This window comes from Marmota flaviventris, chromosome 5 (genome assembly GCF_047511675.1).
Source record: "Marmota flaviventris isolate mMarFla1 chromosome 5, mMarFla1.hap1, whole genome shotgun sequence".
NCBI lineage: Eukaryota > Metazoa > Chordata > Mammalia > Rodentia > Sciuridae > Marmota > Marmota flaviventris.
In genome coordinates this window covers 5,089,464-5,104,910 of record NC_092502.1, presented here as the reverse complement: position 1 = coordinate 5,104,910, position 15,447 = coordinate 5,089,464, and the positions used below count along the sequence as shown (strand labels likewise).

Here is a 15,447-nt window from a genome sequence, read left to right as displayed (position 1 = left end):
CTGGAAATCATCTATCCCTAGACTCAGGGGGCCTCCAGACTTGTTATCCCACCCATGTTGAGCAATGGTTCAGTGTGGGAAACCATTCTTGCATGTGATTGGGCACCTCCCGGATTGGGTGTGAGGCATTCTGGCCAAACTGTGTCGGAGCTATCCCCACCCTCTCCAGGTGCGAGAGCCTGTCTGTGTGGGGGTGTGACTGACCACTGATCCTGAGGCCAATCACTGACCCTGACCTTGGAATGCTGCCCCCCTCGACCTTCATTGGATGGAATTTTCCTCTGAATTTCTTGTTCCCCAATAAAAGGCCACTCCCTGGCGTGCTCTCTCTCTCTCTCTCCTGCTAGCCCTGAGTAAGCCTTGCTGCCCCACCGGGTGGTTCGAGGTGAGAGCCAGAGAGGTAAGAGCCGTCTTGGACCTGGTCATAGAAAAACGTAATTGAGTCTGTGTGTTTAATTTTGATCTCACTAGTTAACTTCTATGCCACGAACCTCTTTAATGAAACCAGCGTGCTGGTCGCCTGGTGGAGTTCAGTGTTCTTGGCATTGAAGGCAACACAGAACTTTCTAGAAATGTTCCTGTGATAATGAAAGCTATGTTCAGACTCCAGACCTCAAACAAGGAAGGTGCATTTCAACATCATTCCAACCAAAGAACCAGAGGGTGCTGAGGGTAGCCAGCTTCAGGAAAGTCCTGTCCCTGTGACAAGGTCACCCCACTTTCCGGGAGCAGCCTCAACACATTCACACTGTGCCCCAAAGAGCATAGGAGAGGTGCCCAGCACGCAGTTTGGGTCCTCCGAGGCTGAAATGGCCGTGAGAAATCGAAAAGACTGTGGCCACTTAGCTGGAGCTCAGCACATTCAGGAGGACACAGGCTCCTGTCATTGAATAGTCACACAGATGTGTTGTGAGTTAGGGAGCAAACTGTGAGACCACAGACAAACCACAGAAGTAAAGCCCCGAGCCCAGCAGTCCTACCAGACCCTGACCAAAAATATGAGAGGGTCAGGCTGCCCTTGGGAGCTCGGTGTCCTTGTGTGCTGCTCCTGCGTACCCTCCTTGTGCCTGGCTCTGGTCCCACCTGCTCTGACCCCACTGCCTGCCCAAGGCAGCCCCCTCCCTAGTCTCCAGTGTCCTCCTCTTTGCAGAATGAACACTGCAATGGAAAAACCCTGACATAACCAACTTAAAAAGGAGGAAAGTTTCCTTCTGCTCATGGTTCTAGAGATCTCAGTCCATGTTGATGGACTCCATTGTTTCTGTGTAGGGTGGGCAGGAGGAGCAGAGCGATGCTGCTTCTTTCCAGGTGAGGTCAGAGCCTTTCATTGTGCTCTCCTTGAACTGTGTGTTCAGTGCTCTGTCACCTGTGGGAGTCCAAGGCGGGCTTAGAGAGGGGACCTCAACTGGGAGCCACCCCAGTGGTGGTCGCCCCTTGGTTCCTATTTTCAGAGACTGTTATATGTGGAGTCATCACAATCCTTGTGACAAGACATTCCAGTATTTTTTCACTGGGTCATTGTACTTTCTTCCTTAGGTGAATTTTATGGGTACAGAAGTTCTCTCTTCCTACGATGGTCTGTGTCTGTCCTCAGGGGCTCTTCCAAGTCCTGGAAGTGGCTGGGGCCTGTCTCTCTAGTAGTTCGCTCTGCTAAGGAGCCACCAGGTTCAGCTGAAATAAGGGCTCTGTCTCCAGGTCTTGCTCAATTTGTTGCATTTGTGTTTCAGGTGATGCTGAGGAATCCCGGGCTGTCAAGAAGGCTCACTTGGTGCTTTGCAGCATCGGGTCCCACACGGGTCCCAGAAGGGACATGACTCTGAGAAAGAGCTGAGGGGCACAAGGGAGAAGCCCTCAGGGAGGACCACAGTGAACACCGGGCTCTGGCAGGGGATGCCCTCCAGGGCTGGTTTGCTGGAACTCTGGTCCCAGTCCACGAGACACTTATTAAGCAGAGTACTCAATAATTATTGAGTTTGACTTTTGCCCTTTGTTTCTAACATGGTTTGTTTGCTGATGATTTGTAAGAAGCTGACGATAAACAGAATTTTCCCTTTCATCGTTACGTTGAGTGGTTAAGGACAGACAGGAGCTGATGGATGAAGAAGCTGGTGAAGTGCCCAGGTGTGCTGTGTTGTAGGAGGGGCGGTCCTGTTCTGATGGGTGGCTGGGCCTGGACTGCCCTTGTGCTCTGGGCTGTGGAGCTGCCATTAACAGGAGGTGCTGGCTCTGCCCACTCAGGGGCTCCCCAGCTGGGATGTGGACTGCAGCCTGTTCCTCATGCCATGGTCCTGGCTTCTAGGCTTTGGAGGACAGGAAAAAAAAAAAAAAAAAAAAAAACATGCTAGTGAGTAAGGATATCTGGGACCTTGAAAAACCCCATTGCAATCTTTATAAGGATTATTGGAAAATGTTGTGACTGTTTTAATAAAGTTATCCCTTCACCCTACAGGAGAACCTGAGCCATTCATTATGAACACTGCTCTAGAGAGATATACAACATGCCATAAAATTCACCCCATAGAATATACACCCCATGGTCACAGAGAGCCACAGAGTTGTGAAGCAATGGCACAATTTCAGATTTACATCTCATTTATTGGCATCTTTACTTGAATAATAGAAGTATGTATAATTTAATGGTATATTAAATATTGCATTAATGGTATTTTATTTTCATATTAGTATATTAAATATTTACCTGCATCCATTTTTCTTTTTTCTTTTGTTTCTGAGTGATTATAGCCATGTGGGTTTATATAGATTTATTGTATTTTTTTTATACTGGGGATTGAACCCTACGTGTGTAACCACTGAGCAACATCCCCAGCCAGCTTTTGAATTTTATTTACACACAGGGTCTCACTGAGTTGCTTAGGGCCTCGCTCAGTTGCTGAGGCTAGCTTTGAACTTGCAATCCTCTTGCCTCAGCCTCCCAAGCTGCTAGGATTACAGGTGTGCTCCACTGCATGTGACTATAGTGTCTATTTTAACATTTCAAGAAGTCAAAATGTTTTTAATGATTAATGAATTATACAGGAACCAGTATCTCCTTGTTATGAGAATTCAAACTGTGCTTTGTCCTGGAGCTGAATCGCCTCTGTTCAGCCCCCTCTTCAGCTCCCACAGATACCTGTGTACATGTGCTCATTGTCACAGTTAGAACAAGACAGCCGGCTGCGGCTCACTGTGTGCACGCTCTGCAGTGTGCAAAACAGCCATCAGATAAGACCCAGCGACACAGATCATGCTTTCCACAGCAGCAGTGCACAGCCCCACTGCCTCCGCAATTCTGTCAATTACTGTAAGCAGAAAACACTGGAATGTCTTGTCACAAGGATTGTAATGACTCCACACATAACAGTCTCTGAAAATAGGAACCAAGGGGCGACCACCACCCCAGGCCAGCCTGCTGTAGCTGAGACGGGCAACCGAAAGGGCCCATGAGCCTTGGTGAAGGGAGCCCCTGAGGACACGGCAGTCACATCATGCCCGCTGCTCCAGGCAGAGACCACAGAGCACACCATGGTGCTAAGGAGAGATGGGTCATGGTCATTAAGCTGCCAGCACCTGCAGAGCTTGAACACCATGCCCACAAGTGATTAATGGCCACACCCTGACAAAGAGGGACATCTGACCTCCAGGCACAAGGGGAGTTCACCATGACTTGATCTCCGGGGACGTTTGTAAACATCTCCTATATAAGCAAAATCTACTGTGGCTCCCTGCTTAGGATCACACCCCAGCCTCCTCAGAACACCAGCCTTCACACACAGGAGGTGGGGAGTGACCACACCTGGGAACCCTCACACACAGAGGGGAGTGCCCACACTCAGGAACCTTCACACACAGGAAGGAAGTGCCCACACCTAGGAGCTCTCCCACATGGGAGGGGAGTGCCCGCACCCAGGAACCCTCACATGTGGGAGGGGAGTGCCCACACCCGGGAACCCTCACACACCGGAGGGAGTGCTCATGCCTGGGAACCCACTGGTCTCCCTGAGCGTCGGGTCAGACACACTCCCTGTGGGTGTGCATCCTTTGCTGTCCTGAAATAACCTCTACCTTGGCCCTGCTGATTGACTCACCTGCAGTTCTGTGGCAAATGTCAAGAACTGGGGTGGCAGAGGTCTGGGCCTGGCCTGGGTCCCTTCCTTGGAGTCATGAACACAGTGTGTCCATTGCAGCTGCAGCTGCAGCTCACAGGACTGGCTCTGAGGGCTGCAATGATCCTAGGCATGTGGGAGTGTCACCTTGAGTTGTGAGGTTTTGCAGATGTGAGCCTTGACTGCTGAATCTCTGACCACACAGAGCCCAGGTGAGTTCTGAGAAGCCAGGGGAGGAGCAGGGCGAGGTGTGGACAGTGTGTCCTCCCTGCAGCTAACGACTTCCCACTGTGTCTCTAAAGGTCCTCTGTCAATAGAAGATATGATTCCAGTAGTGACCATGAAGAAACTCCAGGTAGATTCCAACAGTGAGACAGGACCCAAGGGAAAGGCATTCCTGGGAGTCACTGAAGTATATCTGCTCAGCTGGAGACAGAGCAAGGGGCTGTGAAATCAGAAAGAAAAAAGAAATGTGACTTTTCACCTTCAGCAGGTAATGGTGCAATAAAAGAACTGTGATGTCTATGGGCTTTGAGTGCTTGACTCCCAGCCATCTTGCTCTGCTGTCAAGGTGTCTTTCCCACAAGGTCAGCTGTCTCCTGAATCTGCCTCTGACATGCCTCAGCCCTGGGGTTGCCTGGTTTACGAGAATGGAGCACAAAGTCTTTGGGTGGGGTCTGGTGCTGACCTCCAGTGCAGGTGTCTGGGGTGGGGTCTGGTGCTGACCTCCAGTGCAGGTGTCTCATAGACCTGGATCTCTCGTGGCTTCCCAGACCCTGGATGTGGAGGGGATGCTGTGCCAGAGAGCTTGGGTGCAGAGTGGTAAGGAGCCCTCTTCTCTGCTGGACCTTAGGTCTTGCTCAGCAACCTCAGGGTTGTGTCCTGGCTGTTTACTCCTGGTGCACTGATGCCCTCGTGGTCAGGTTACCTGAAGAATCCCCTAAGTGTGGTGAGGTTGTAGCAAACTCAGCCAGGTGCACGGCGAGCCCTGGATCTGGTGTGGCCCCCAGGTCCTGGAGAGTGTGCCAGAGCTGGAGCTTCTTAGCTGTGCTCACCTCAGACACATATTTCATAAGTTAGCCACTTTTTTTTAATGCTTATGTGTTTTGTTTTAGAATTTTCTCAAAGTTCAATGGAAGAGATACATAATTTCCCATTTCTAATCTTTTTAAAAGTTTCTCCTTATATTTTGCTGCTATATTAATATTTTCATATAAAATCATAGTGGTTTTATATCAGTATTTTATCAAATATTTTGTGTGGTAATTGAGCACTGGTGACAGGAATTCAGACACTCCTGTGTGTGTGTGTGTGTGTGTGTGTGTGTGGTTACCCTGTCCTTTTATTTGCACGTTGGTGACATACTGCACTAACTTCAACATCACATTTTTAGCATTTTTAGCATAAGCCTAAGTTTAAAAATGAAACGAAACTCTGAGCTCAGGAGTAGGGTTTTGACCTCTTACCCGGGTGGTGGTGATCAGGCTCCTGAACTCCCAAAGGCCACCCCTGGCTACCTGCAGCCTCTGGAAAGAATGTGGAGGCCCTAGAAGCAAAGGGCTGGCCCCCTGTGCTGGTGTGGGCAGCCTGTCTCCAGCGAGGGAGGCCGAGAATCTGGCAGGGCTCGGGATCCCAGAGCCAGTGACCTGTTAGGCCTGGAGGTATGAGGAAGTGCCTTCGCTGGACCCAGCTGACCGCGGCCCTGGGCTACAGGGGAGGTGACTTCCCCTAGAAGTCACCGAGCAGACAAGTGGCCCCTAGAAACAGGCGAGGGGCGGAGCTTCAGCGTTGCCCTCCCACCCAGTACAGCCGCTCCCCACACACTCACCTGGGCAGGGAGCAGGAGAGGAGCCCCAGCCTGCTGCATTCAGCCGGGCTGCTCTACAGGACGGCGCAGGGCAGCCTCGGCTCTCCGGTCACTCCAACACCGGGGGCGCGGCTCTCAGGCAGGAGAGCTGCCACCTGATGCGGCGTCCAAGGGTTAAGGGGACCCAGGGCCCGAGCTGCGCTTCCCGGCAGATCTTCTCTCCCGGAGCCCGACCCACGGCGCCCTCTAGTGTCCTAGAGTGATATCGTCGTTCCAAGTTTCACTCCAGCTACTTTCTCTATTCGCACCTGGGAGACAAGGTCAAAACCAGGCCAGTGTAAGACTCAACAAACCAGGCAGGTTATGTTCGCTAGCCATCCCGGCGACTGGGAAGCTGAGGCAGGAGGATTGCAAGTTGTGGCAAGACTCAACAACTTAAGTTAGACCCTGTCTCCAAATAAAAAGTAAAAATAGTTTGGGGATGTAGCTCAGTGGTGGTGTGTGCCCCCTCATTCTGCAGTGTCACAAAGGAAAATAAAAAGGATTTAAGAAAAAAAATGAGAAGCAATTCAATTAAATTAGCCCAGAGTTAGTAAATTAAAGAAGAAAAAATGCTTTAAACTTTATCATGTCAAAAATTCATTACATACCCAAGAAAATTTGTAAATAACCATTAAACACATTGATATATTTAATATCATGGCTCTAAAAATGCAAAATTAAATCATTATATTATCCCATTCCACAAAAATAAACACAACTGAGTGCATGGGGTGACTGGCAGCATATAAAGTAGGTGGACTCTGACTTACTGCTGGCAGAAGGCATCCACTTTGTAAGCAGATTTGCCATCCTGTTAGCATACAAAGTTAACATAAAATTTCTGAGTGTTGTATTGTTAGTGAATTGCCCAAAAGAATTACACAGAAATTCATAAATGAAAATACATAACAGGATTGTTCATCAAACAGCCTAAACATCTAATAGTAAGACAACAGATAGAATTTCAAAATCATTCTGCTTATGTCAGAGGACCCATAGGACAGAGTGCAGGTGACATGTCTCCTGGAGATGAAATTTTGTAAAAGAGAAATCTAGTGACACAAATAAGACAAGGGGTCCTGGGGGCCAAGGTTGATGGAATATTGACTGAAAACTGTCATAAATTATAGTTGATAAAAAAATTTAATCTTCATTTTGAATTCATGAAAGATATGAATATATCAATATGAATATGTATATTAGATAATTGTAAATACAATACATATGAAATATTTATTTATTAATTTATTTCACTACTCACCAAACTGCTTAATTGGATACATATTATTTTGTGTAATTTCCACCTTTATTTTAAAACAACGATCACAGTATTCTAAGATGAAATTACAAAAACTTTTACGAACTACTTTTCATAAAATTCTGCCCCTTTAAAGAGAATATTATTGGTCGAAAAAAGAGTTAAAATATGTAAAAAAAAAAAAAAAAAAAAAGTTGAATACTCTTGCCTTCTGTCCTTAGTTACAGATGAAGTGATATTTCCCTAAGACACCGCCGCTTTTGGAGCGATGGGTTTCACATCGTGGATCTGGTCCTCCCGTAGGAAAGCCCTAGGTAACTGAGGTGGCAGAGGCCACGCAAGACTCACCTGGTGCAGGGAGGGTCTCAGTCCCCTTCGAGGGAGGAAGGAAGAAAGAAGAAAGAAATCGGTGGCCTCCGTGTGCAAACACCAGCAGTACAAATGTGTCAACTTCACAAAATATGATTAGTAGTGTTGTCACATTAAAAGACTGAATGAGGGTGAGGTGTCCAGAAATCTAGGAATGGGAACAAGCGTAGGAGCGGTGTGCCAAGCTGATCTGAGCCTTGGTGAGCGCCTTCCCTTGGGCGGAGTCCTCGTGGGGGTCCTCCCCTGGGCGGAGTCCTGGTGGGCGCCCTCCCCTATGTGCTACCTGGAGAAGGGAAGGGGCAGCCAGGGCGCGTGCTGGTGTCGCTGTGCAGCGCAGAGAGGAGGTGGGTGGAGACGGAACCCTCCAGAGGGAGGCAGACGTCAGGGGACGCCTCAGGATGTCATCAGTGAGTCTGCAGGCTGTGTCCACTGGACACGTGGGCTAGCTCAGGGGAGGCAGTGAGCCCCCAGTCGGGTCACTAGGAATACAGGGTTCCCAGTTTATGGACCAGAAGGATAAAATCTCTTCGCGAGTGGCGGTGACATTCTGGTACCTCTTGCTGGCAGCCGCGCCACTCTGGCTGATTTGCCCCAGGCGCTGTGGGATGCACCCGGCTGGCTTCTGCCCGCGGTGGCTCAGCTTTGGGGCCGCCGGGTGTTTCCTTCCCCTCAAGCATGGATTTGCCCTGCTGCAGGGCAATTCGCCTACTGGTGCCTCCTGGAAATGTATCAGTGGAAAGGAGCTCAGAGCAAGGTCTGCGGGCCAGGGTTTCCTTGTCTCCCTACCGGTCACAGCTGCCTGTGAGGAAGGTGGCTGCTGCCACCGCGGGGAGGGACAGCACAGTAGTCATTGGCCTCACCTCTGGCGGCAGCCCAGCCAAGAGCAAGAGCTGTGCATCAGCGGGGCCTCCTGGGATCCAGAGAAGCAGCAGGGGGCGCTGGAGACCCGGTGCTTGAGGCTGAGGGTGGTACCAGGGCTACCTGGGAGGGCGCCCAGCTGCTGCTGGAACGGGGATATGCCAGTCACCAACACTGAGGCCACTGCTCAGGGTGCAGGGGAGTCTGGAGATGCCCCAGGGGATGCAGAGAGGGCGGCTGCTGAACCTCATGGGTGCAGAGAGGGAACCTTCAGGCCTTGACCAGCGCGGCAAAACTAGCTGGTTCCGGCAAGGGGTCAGGGGAGATTGGAAGAAAAAAGATTCAAAGACGCAAATCTTGAGGATTAACCTGGAGTTGGGTGGAGCCCTGCTCTCTGATGAAGAAGCAGGTCTGCAGAATTACACCAACAATCTTTATTATATATGTCTCATTAATAAGATTAAAGACTATGCCAACATTATTTTATTAATTCTTTTTTTATATTTTTTGAATTAGTTATACATGACAGTAGAATGCATTTATTCACTTTGATATATCATACATAGATGGGATATAATTTCTCATTTTTCCGAGTACATGTTGCATAATCGTATGTCTCATAGTTGCATAATCGTATGTGTCAAATATATACATAAGTAATAATGTCTGTTTCATTCTACTATCTTTCCTATCCCCACATCCCCTCCTTCCCTCCTATCACTTCCCTCTACCTAATCTAAGGTAACGCTATTCCTCTCTTAGTGCCCCCTCCCGCCTTATTGTGAATTAGCATCCGCATATTAGAGAAAAAATTTGGCCTTCAGTTTTGTGAGATTGGCTTATTTCGCTTAGCATGATATTCTCCAACTCCAACAATTTGCCAGTAAATTCCATAATTTTACTCTTCTTTAATTTAAGGACCAGGACAATGGGTAATATTCCATTGAGTATATATACCACATTTTCTTTATCCATTCATCTACTGAGGAACACTGAAGTTGGTTCCATAGTCTAGCAATTGTGAATTGAGCTGCTATAACATTGATGTGGCTGCATCACTATAGTATGCTAATTTTAAGTCCTTTGGGTATAAACCAAGAAGTGGGATAGCTGGGTCAAATGGTGGTTCCATTCCCAGTTTTTTGAGGAATCTCCATACTGCTTTCCATAGTGGTTGCACCAATTTGCAGTCCCACCAGCAATGTATGAGTGTAACTTTTTCACCACATCCTCACCATCATTTATTGTTGCCTGTATTCTTGATAAATACTATTCTGACTGGAATGAGATGAAATCTTAGAGTAGTTTTGATTTGCATTTCTCTAATTGCTAGAGATGTTGAACACATTTTCATATATTTGTTGATCAATTGTATTTCTTCTGTGAAATTTCTGTTCATTTCGTTAACTCATTAATTAATTGGGTTATTTGTTTATTTTGGTGTTAAGTTTTTTGAGTTCTTTAAATATCCTAGAGATTAATGCTTTATCGGAGGTGCATGTGGTAAAGATTTTCTCCCAATCAGTAGGCTCTCTCCTCACTTTATTAGTTATTTTCTTTGCTGAGAAGAAGCTTTTTAATTTGAATCCATTCCATTTATTAATTTTTGATTTTACTTTTTCCTCTTTGGGAGTCTTGTTAAGGAAGTCAGATCGTAGGCTGATATAGTGAAGATTTGGGCCTATTTTTCTTCTATTAGTCACAGGGTCTCTGTTCTAGTGCCTAAGTCTTTAATCCACTTTGAGTTGATTTTTGTGCAAGGTGAGAGATAGAGGTTTAATTTCATTTTGCTACATATGGATTTCCAATTTTGCCAGCACCGTTTATTGAATAGACTGTCTTTTCTCTAGTGAATGCTTTTGGCACCTTTGTCAAGTATGACATATTTTATGTGAGTTTGTCTCTGAGTCTTCTATTCTGTACCATTAGTCTACAAATCTATTTTGGTGCCAAAACAATGCCATTTTTATTACTATAGCTCTATAGTATAGTTTAAGGTTTGGTGTTGTGATGCCTTCTTCTTCACTTTTCTTGCTAAGGATTGCTTCAGCTATTCTGGGTCTCTTATTTTTCCAAATAAATTTCATGATTGCTTTTTCTATTTCTATGATGAATGTCATTGGGATTTTAATAGGAATTGCATTAAACCTGTGTAACATTTTTTTTTATATTTTTGATAATATTAATTCTGCCTATCCAGGAGCATGAGAGATCTTTTCATCTTTTAAGGTGTTCTTCAATTTATTTCATTAGTGTTCTGTAGTTTTCACTGTAGAGGTCTTTCACCTCTTTCATTAGAATGATTCCCAGGATTTTTATATTTCTTGAGGCTATTATAAATGGAGTAGTGTTCTTAATTTCTCTTTTGGTGGATTCATTGCTGATGTATAGAAATGCATTTGATTTATGGGTGTTGATTTTATATCCTGCTACTTTGCTGGATTTGTTTATTAGTTCTAGAAGTTTTCTGGTAGAATTCTTTTGATATTCTAGATATAGAATCATGTCATCAGCAAATAGTGATAGTTTGAGTTCTTCTTTACATACTTGTATCCCTTTAATTTCTTTCTTTTGTCTAATTGCTCTGGCTAGAGTTTGAAGGATGATATTGAATAGAAGTGGTAAAAGAGGACATCCTTGTCTTGTCCCAGTTTTTAGCAGGAATGCTTTCAAATTTTCTTCATTTAGAATGATGCTGGGCTAATTATATCCTTGGGCTTAGCATATATAGCCTTTACAATGTTGACATATGTTCCTACTATCCCTAGTTTTTCTAGTGTTTTGAACATGAAGGTGTGCTATATTTCATCAAATGCTTTTTCTGCATCTATTGAGATGATTATGATTCTTGTTTTTAAGTCTATTAACATGATATGTTATGTTTATTGATTTTCATATGTTGAACCAACCCTGCATCCCTAGGATGAATCCCACTCGATCTTGGTGCACTATCTTTTAAGTATGTTTTTGTATACAATTTTCCAGAATTTTATTGGGAATTTTTGCATCCATGTTCATCAGGGATATTGGTCTGAAGTTTTCTTTCCTTGATGTGTCTTTGTCTGGTTTTGGTATCAGAGTGATATTAGCCCCATAAAATGAATTTGGAAGGGTTCCCTCCTTTTCTATTTCATGGAATACTTTAAGGAGTATTGGTGTTAATTCTTTTTTTAAAGTTCTTATAGAATTAGGCTGAGGATCCATCTGGTCCTGGGCTTTTCTTGGTTGGTAGGCTTTTGATGGCATTTTTTATTTCATTACTTGAAATTGACCTATTTAAATTATGTATGACATCCTCATTCAGTTTGGTAGGTCATATGTCTCTGGAAATATCTGATGTCTTCGATATTTTTTGTCTTATTAGAGTATAAATTTGCAAAATAGTTTCTAATTATCTTCTATATTTCAGAAGTGTTCGTTGTGATATTCCTTCTTCATCTTGTATTTTAGTAATTTGAGTTTTCTCTCTTTTTCTCATCATTAGTATGGCCAGGGAATCATTATTCTTAGTATCCATAAAACTTACAGAGTTAGCAACAGTATGTAGCTGTTTCCTCAGTTAAATTCTACAGTTGCAATGTACAATGTTAGGAGCATTGTGCAGCTCTCAAGAAAGTCCATTGTTTAAAGTTACTAATTCATGGCAGATTCAGAAGCAGCGGAACTGGAGAAACATTGTGGTTATTTTAGCAAGGAATTTCCTTCATTCCCAAGAGCTGTGTGCCTGAGAATAAGGTCAAAGCTAATAAGACTCTCAAAACAGAGTCTCCCCATGGAAAGCATTGTCATAGCAACCAGGCATCCTACATCTTTGGTTAGAAACTTTCAAGTCACCAAGCATGCCACAGCCATGAAATCATCAGAGACCCCAATCTCAGACACTGGTCTCTCAGTCACCGTCACCACTCTCCACACCTACAGACACAGGAGACATGGCTTCCAGGCACTGACCAGCGGAGAGCTGCTGATGAGATCTGAAACAATTTCTGGAGCATGTTGGGGAGTTAGCTATGGTGGAAGAGACCAGTCCCACCCATGCAGTGAGAAAGCAGCAGGACGGGGCAGTCCAGGACCCCTGGACACCGTCTTCCAGGGTCCACAGTGTGCCTGGGCTTCCCTGGGACTGTCTTATTGCCACCCCACTGGCCTTAAAGAGGAGCCCACCTCTCTCTTCACCATGCAATTGGTCAGGGTCAGTGCACCCTTCAGCCCAGCCATCACTGATGCTACCTGTGCAGAGAGACCAGGAGCAGGAAGGTTCTGGGACCACAGGGAGCAACACAGCTCTGGGGCTGCATTAGAAGAGCTGGCAGAGCTGGGGAGGGGTCTCTGCTGGAAATGTGGAGCTTTTGACTTTGTAGATTCCCAGCATGACCACACTCAGTGTCCCTCCTCATTCACTCAACACTTTTTTTTGCATTGTCTTCAGTAAGGTTTCATTAGTTTCCATAGGAGGCAACTTTCCACTTTTGTCAGTTTTTCTTCAAATATTTAATATTTTATGTGATTACCAATTGCAATGATATTCTTCAAAGAGCTAGTAAAAAACAATACTAAAATTCAAATGCAAGCTCTCTCTCTCTCTCTCTCTCTCTCTCTCTCTCTCTCACACACACACACACACACACACACAGACACACACACAACCCCAAATAGCCAAAGCAATCTTGAACAAAAATAAGAAAGTGGGAGGCATCACAATATCTGATTTCTAGGTATCCCAGAGCCATGGTAACCAGAACAGCATGGTACCATCATAAAAACAGACACAGACCAGTGGAACAGAACTGAGTTCCAGAAATAAGCCCACATGGACATCCAAGTGGCTCCCAACAAAGGTGCCAAGGACACTGGAGAGAACGCAGCCTTATTTTTGACTTGCTTGTGGCTTATTTCTAGGAAACAGTTTTTTTCTTCATGTTGACATTTTTACTCCAAAACCAGTTGAAGCACTTAGAGAACTTTTGGGATCATTTCTTGAGGCTAACTGTGGAGGAGGTGGAATCACCTCTTTTTTATTTATTCCAAAGTGTCCATTGGTTTGAGCTAAAGGGATGTGACATCATCAGATCTACTCTGCCAAGGAAACCAGGATCTAATGAAGATGTGACATAGAAATCACCTCCTTAGAGCCCGCTGAGGGCTGCCTGCAGCAGACCAGGAGAGTGCAGGGAAGCTGGTCCCACTCCCCCGTGGCTCTGGAGCACCATAATATCCTAGGAGCACAGCTTGGAGGGCTACAGGAACAGTGGCTTCATCCTCTGTCTAGAGCCCAGAGGTCGACACAACACCTGAGCTCACCTACACATCTTTGGATCCAGAGAAGTGCCTTGTCTGCATGTGTGTAGTTGAAGAGGTACCTGGGAGGGCTCTGTGGCTTCTGTTGGAACCTGCATGTCCTTCAGTCACCAGGACTGAGGCCACTGTTCGGGTGCAGATGAGTCTGGCCCATGCTCCAGGGGATGAAGAGGGGGAGGAGGACTGAGCCAGCACAGGCTGGGGAGGGACCTGCAGACCTCAGGGGTGATGAGCCAGCACAGGCTGGGGAGGGACCTGCAGACAGGCTCGCAGGGGTGATGGGCCAGAGGCCAGGGGTAAACTGCTTGGTGGTCTGAGGCAGAGGGGCTGACACAGGCTAAGGCTGTCCCTGTCTCTGAGGCCTGTCCTGACCTGCCAGTGCAAGAGGAGCACAGGAGGAGGGAGTCCAGGCCAATCAGCCCCCCTGGAGCCCCAGAGCAGGGCTGCTTGGCTGAAGTCTCTCTCATCTTCCCCAGTGACCTGAAAGAAGAGGGGCTGTGCATGCCAACTGATTTACACTCTTGCTGATCTCTGCTCCATGCTGAGACTGAGTGTCTACACACAGGGTGCTGATGGGTTAGTTCTAGAGCTTGTCCATGGGAAGGCCAAGGAGGAGCAGCTGCTGGGACCTTGCACAACTGTGAGCAGCAGGTGATCCAGTCCAGAGGAGCACAGCAGGTAAAAGCCCATCAGCAGATACAGGCACCCACACCCCAGCCCTGAGGAGTTTGGAGATTTGCACAGAAGAAGCAGCCACATGGCAGACCCTGAGGTCATAGTGATTCTGCCCACCCCCCCCCCCACCCCCACCTCCCCCACCCCGCCCCCCGGGCATATGTCATGTGAACCAGCATGTCCTGCTTGCTCTCTGGAGATTCCCAGTCACCAAGCATGCCACAGCCACTGGCTCTCATCAGCTGTGTCCCTCTGAACTGGATAGTCGCCTATAGTGGACACCTGGGTCCCTACAGGGCATAGGTCCCTCTTCCCACTGTTCCTCTCCTCATGTGGGAAACCTGGGCCATGTCCTAGATCAGCAGGCAGGCAGCTAGGGTAGGGATGACCATGACCCTTGGAGTTCCCCAGCCAGAGAGTAAACAAGCAGGGAATGTCCTGATAATTTCTTAGATCACCACTGGAGGCTTCTTTCTGTTTAGGAGTTCTTCCTTTAGTGTGTCTTTCCTCACAGTTTTCCTATGAAGAATCATGCCACTATTTAAAGAATGGGGTTACACTTGATATTCTGCTTGGAAATCTCAGCTGAATCTCCAAGTTTGCTTCTTGGTAGTGCTTTATTTCAGACCTTGTTCATCTAATTCAAACTTCAGCTTTCAAAAAGAGTGACACCTACATGCATCCAGTCACTGACCACAGACTCTGCATGGTGCACTGGGGACTCTAGAGACCCAAATCCTCCACCCAAAAACCTTGAATAAGACCATCTTTGTGGGCCTCTGACCTTGCTCAGAAGGGCCTTGTGCTAGGTTTATTGCTATTGCTGCCATCTTAATTTTTTTTTTCTTTTTTCTTTCTATTACTGATGGTTAAACCGACATGTGCTAGGCCAGCCTCTGCTATTGAACTACGTCCTCAGCCCAACTATCTTAAAACTCTTAATATTTTAGTCCCTGAACATGTTTTTTTTTTTTTTTTTTTTTTTTTTTAAGTGAATTCTGATGAGGGACTTGAGGGAGCTCATTGGCCTGATCACT

The 15,447-nt window shown here is 46.3% G+C and overlaps 1 long non-coding RNA gene across 1 annotated transcript; it reads right to left on the bottom strand.

Moving 5' to 3' along the window:
* Positions 1-489: 489 nt before the first annotated feature.
* Positions 490-6,112, bottom strand: LOC139705634 (uncharacterized). The gene is made up of 3 exons (XR_011707476.1): positions 5,932-6,112; positions 4,086-4,548; positions 490-2,300 (listed from the first exon to the last, which is right to left on the bottom strand). It is a non-coding gene; the product is annotated as an uncharacterized lncRNA (long non-coding RNA).
* Between the last annotated feature and the right edge of the window lie 9,335 nt (positions 6,113-15,447).